The sequence below is a fragment of the Pavona decussata genome, unplaced genomic scaffold (genome assembly GCF_977016875.1).
Source record: "Pavona decussata unplaced genomic scaffold, jaPavDecu1.1 SCAFFOLD_26, whole genome shotgun sequence".
NCBI lineage: Eukaryota > Metazoa > Cnidaria > Anthozoa > Scleractinia > Agariciidae > Pavona > Pavona decussata.
The window spans coordinates 21314-27356 of record NW_028145449.1 but is presented as its reverse complement, the minus strand read 5'-3'; positions in this window follow the sequence as shown (position 1 = coordinate 27356).

Below are 6043 nucleotides of genomic sequence, written 5' to 3'. Positions count from 1 at the left end.
TTGCCTGAATGACTGGTTTAAAATACTACTGAGATGAAGTCTCAGTTTACATTGAGATTACAGCTTTTGTCCAAGAGGAATATTTCATATTTACCCAACGGACCAAGCTCAGTAACACTAATGAGGAATGGAATAAAAGAAAAGTAGAAAAAAAATACAATATGTGTGGCCACTGGGAACAACGGTCCATAATCTTTACATCGTCGAAATCAAATTCATGGTTGCTTTATTAGCGACCCAAATTCAATCAACAATCACATAAACATCCCAGACATGCATAAAATCTTGGCCAATCCCTGGAGGTTCTTGCCTTCTTAAAAACACCTAATTTAAACTTGGAGACAGTTTATAATTTTGATGAAGAAGTTTATAGTATTTTAACCGAAACGTCACATTTTTTTACGATTCTAGTCAGTGACAACACATTTAATCTCTTAATATAAGCATGCCTGACTACAACTACGGTATTTTTTTTATAGGATATTACTTCAGTTAAAGAAAATTGGTATCAGTGTAAGTCCTGTCTAAGCAATCAATCCAAAGAAAATAACTGAATATAAAAACCAATATACAACATCTTTAAACAAAATAGCAACCAAACATTTAGCTTCTTAATATTGTTAAAAAAATTACGGCTTGTTTAAGAAAACATAAACGCTCGTTTTGTTGATTCCAACCTAAGTGTATCTACATACAAAATAAGCGATTTCTTGTCCCACAATGAACCTAATTAGTATTGTTAACATAACCATTGTTGTTGTTAATAAAATATATTTATCTACGTCCAAAAATAATTGGTTTCTTTGTCCCGCAACCGTAAATGTCCATGTAGCGCTTACCGGAAACGTTCTCTAGGTAAACAGTGACCCTACAAACGAGAGATTCCCGTCTCAGGTAACTGAAAATGAGATCAGTTGAATGGTGACTGATATGTACTTCTTTCCTATTTATATTTTTTGGTGGTCATCACTGGCAGCCAATTTTTTCAATATATTCCATTTGAATTTTGTACTTATTAAAGACTTAAATTGAAAAAGAATAAACGCTTTTATGGCAAACTTTTTCCCGCATTTTTCTGTATTGATTTTCTTGTTTGTGTTTGTTGCTTCATTTGTTTGTTTGGTATTCTTCTTTTCAAGTCAGTAAGTAAGAATGTTTTACCACGGGCACTTTGAGTTGATCTTGACATTAAAAAAAAAGTAAGCTAGCAAGCAACACATTTAGCAGATAGCTTAACCCAGTTTCTGTAGCATAAAGCGACTAAGAGTACTCTACCCCCCCCCCCCCCCTCCCCGGGCGGAATGCTATTCCATGACAGGGTTACCCCAGCAGCATGTCTCCGGCAATCATTTATACACCTGGGTAAAGAGACACAATGTGGAGCAAAGTTTCTTGTCTAAGGAAACAACACAGCAACTAAGAGACCAAGCCAGCCTTGAACCACCGACCCTACCACAACTCTACGCCTCCACAAGGAGAAGTAGGGGTAGACAACGGACTTGTTAAGCCAAAATGATCACAAGCCGAATGCCGGGAGTGACCGCGGCTGGAAATCAGACCTGTCAGTCTATGATTAGCACATAACTCCAATATTTTCATATAAAACAGGTAAAATTCAAACTACTATCAAATATTAAACTCTAACATACATCCATTAGCATTTTTTTCATCACCCTCTATAATTTTTTTTCTTAAAAGGGACTATTTAATAGCAAGTTCCATTTTTTCCAACTTCTTGTAGAATTTTGAAACCTAAGTGTTTCATTAACTCAAGTTTTAAAAACTTGTCTCAGGAAAAAGTTCTTCATTTTGCACTGAAAATAATACCAAATGCGTTGTTTATTGATTTAATAAAGTTATTTGATGTACGCGACGAATTTGTTGCCAAAAGAATGAACTTTGCATCCCACTACAATCAATAGTTTGGCCGGTGGCGCCTTTGCTATGTTGCATTGACAATTTGCTGACTCGCAACAAGATTGTTCATTTGAATCAATCTGAGGGTAATTGATACACAAGTAAGTACCATAAACATAGCCTTTGCTTAACGATTGCTAAGCTAAAATAGAACGTAACTCAAAACTCTGAATTAATTTAACTTTAAATAGCTGCATTCAAATTAAATTTTATAGCAAAGAGCTGACTTATACATTCTTTGACGCCAGAATTTAATAGTTGCACTAAACAGAAGCCTTACGTGACAAAATTTTTGAAAGAAAATTGGTTAATATTTAGGAATATTCTTGAAGACTAAAAATTTCTTAAAACGCAGATAAAACAGAATTCGAGGAGAATTAGAGGACATACTGATATACACCATAGTCATATCAAAGATAAGCATGTTGTGTCTTAGTTTTTCAATCACCAACAAATTTTGAATATTTTTAAAATAAGAAACTGAAACCATGACGAGCTTAAAACAAAAGAAAGAAAAGACTGCATTGAGGAGATATCAGAATGAGTGCTATCTCTTGTCGATAAACATCACCTGCAATAACTGAGCATATTCGTCAGAAAGACTCAACGTTAAAATTGAGAATAGGACAGTTATTCTACTTAGTTCCTTTTTAAATTCTACGGAAAAGTTAGGGATAGTAATTCATCTATTTCAGTTGACAATTTTTTTCGTAACCGAGTTTAAATTAAATTTGTTTTAAAAATGCTCCTAAGAATGAGCTGTCAAGATTCAATGAAGGAAAACTGAAGCATTGTCGAAACTTTTGCCAAAGAGGAAGATATAAGTCATTCTTTGTTTAGTTGTGTAACTTTACCAGGATCTACTATGACAACAATGACATTGACAAATTTAATTGAGCCAAGAAAATTTGAAATTCAGTATAAGGAAGGCCGTAATTTTTTAGAACGAAAATGTTTGGATAATTTCGGAAACTAGACTGAAGACAAAAAAATTCTAGCTTATTTTGGTCACTTTTCCTACTTTTTTTCACTTGAAATTTCGGGTTAACTCTCTGGGTAAATAATGCGAAATTTATTGAACGTAGTTCACATTAAACGCAACAAACTACAGAACCTAGTTTCAGAAAAAAAATCAAACAAACACAAACTAAAGTTTAAAAAGTGCACGAACACTAACACCTAAGGTGATTACACAAAACTTTAATTTCCAATGTGCGTTGTCAGGATGCCTTGATTATAATGCAATTGTTGTAAAATACTAGTTCCCAGTCTTTATAAAGAGCACGTGCTCGCGCTGTTATGTATTGCCTCGCTTTAGTGAATAAACTAGAGTTGTAGTGTGTACAGCCATCTTGAATGTTTAAAATAGCTGTAGCAGACACCTGTTTAATTTCTGTCTGTTGATAACTTTTATATTGCTTGATTATTTTTCTCCACGATCACTAACAAGAATTAATTTAATATAATTTTAAATTCAACAATTAGAAATGAAAAATAAAATAGTATGCTGAAGCTACCAAAATTATTTATAGATTATGGTAAGCAGCTTCACTTTTCATTCCTTGGCCCAGCAGAATCTGATGGTCTTATTTCTTTACACTCTGACCTATGCTCGTGACGTACTTGTAGTGTGAAAAATATTATTCACAGTTGTCTCTTAAGTTCTTCAATTCAATGAAGACGAAATGCAAGAAATAACGTTTTAATAAAGAAACCCGCACCGAATGTATGAACCCTTGGATTTTCGCTCACAAATGACAGCAGTTTAACATTGTGTTTCTTTGTGCCTTCGTTTCTCAGACGATGACACCAATAACAATGATGCAGTGGAAAATTTTCCTGATGCTTAAAGAAATTGTTTTGCCCAAATCTATTTTTTTTATACCTTTAAAATATGAACAGCGTTAAGCACCACTTTTTTTAAAAGTCATTTGTAAGTTAATAAACATATTAAATTATCCGCTCATGTACATGTCCGTTAAAACACGTCCGTAAAATCTAGATTTTACGAGGTTTCAAGGGATTTAGGGAACTGAGGGTTAGTTTTATAGTAGTTAATTAAACGCAATTGTTATAAAACCTGACAAAGTTCTTTGTTGTATGATTTTGTTTGCTTTTTAGCCTTGACCCTGCACAAACAACAATAGAGTTTGGAATGTGTTGGAGCAACTGACCAATAGAAACGTTTTTGTTAAGATATTCAACTGTGGTGTGAACATTAAAACAAAGGATTGTGCAGGGTCGCAGCCTTTCCAACGTAAATTGCATCACTATTGTTTTCATGGCAAGGTTTCCTAACCAGTTCCTTAAGTAACTCTGGTTAGTTCTGTTCCATGAATTTTAAAAGAATGTCGCTCCTATCAACCGAGGACTTCGTGATATAGAGGTTCGTAAAATAGAGGTTCCACTGTACCTTGAAACACTGCACATATATCAGTGTTGTGATTTTTCTAGCATAGTCATGTAAAACTGTGAAGTAGCGTTCTCAAGAAAGGGAAACACAAGGGAAAATTAGAGTCCTCTTAATGTGCGTCGAACCCATAACCTTCCAGGCAACAACTCAAGCTGCGAGGAGAGTTCAAAGTTTATTTTGACGTGAGAACGTGTCTTCATTGGTTCACAAGTTGCCAATTCACTTGAAAAAATCGTATCAGATAATTTCATCTATGAATTGAAAATGTACATCCCGTACTAGCTTCTGACAGTTGTCTCTGGTATTCTTAATCTAAAGATGCTTAACGCTTATTAATTATCTAAATTGGCATTTAGTTACTATTTCTCAGCATACTGATTTCTTTTCTTAACTTTCCTATTTAGTCATTAAAGATGGAAAGAAGAATCATTTACATCACGTTCATGATATGTGTCTCGTCCATTCATAAGGTTCAAACGAAAAACAGAAAATATACATTCGGTAAGTGAAATATTCTAAAGCTACAAGAAGTAAATGAATCAGTCGCGGGTCGGGGGTGTGTGGGAACCTCTTTTAGTGGAGGGGGGTGGTTACACATTTAATGAACAAAACTATATCACTACCGTCTGGTCTTTATAGGTGTTATTCATGAAAATTCAGCAGTGTATGATGCGATGCTCTTCGCCGCCAACAAGGCAAATGCTTTCAGCAATGTTTCAGTTGTCTTCAAATCCATCAACACTACAAAGAATACCAACCTGTTAAAACAAGGTAATATATTTGTATAAGTATATTTTTCATGTCTTTCAAGTGGCAACAACAGAATTCCATGGGCTTTGGGGCACATGGGACATGACACAATACGGGGATCTCCGCCGGTTTACACGTTTAACTGTTTAATTTAAACAAACATTAGCACCAAAATAAAACTAGTTACAAATTTGAAAGACCTTGGCAAACTTTGAAACCGCCGAAAATTTGAGTGTGATATGTTTAAGAGCTTTTGAGAAAAAAGAACAAAGATTCTTGCAAAGACCCTTTACATTCTTTGTAAATTTCAAAGCTTTTGAAGGTATCGAATTTCTCCGAGAATATTAAACTCATCAGAGGGTGTATATAGGGTGTAAAGCTAAAAATTGGCCGAAATCTTAACTATGACCTGAGAAAAAGCAATTTACCGTTGTATCCAATAATTATTGGATTGTATATTGATTTGTTCTGTCCAATTATTATTGGATTGTATATTAAGTACTTATATCCAATAATAATTGGATCGTGTATTGAGTAGTTGTATCCCATAATTAGTATTGGATTGTATATTGAGTCGTTGTAGCTGTTTCAAGTAAGTATTACATTGTATATTGAGTTGTATCCAAATATTGAAAGGTGAGGAGCGTCAAGGCTAACCTTTGCCTGAGTATAGTTAACAATTATTCCACGAGCGCGCGTTGGATATGAGATGATAGATAGCCAACGTGGCGCGTAGCGCCGAGTTGGCTATAATCATCTCATATCCAACAAGCGTGAGTGGAATAATTGTTTATTTAAAACAATCAAGAAATATTGCTAGATTTTGCTGATTTCACTTTGCAAGAACACTGAGAAGACAACTTAATGGTCTCTATTTCTCGGGCATGGTATAATGGCTCATATACCATGGCCGCTAAGCCAATCAAATCGTTCGAATTGCATTATACAATGATCCAGTTTTTA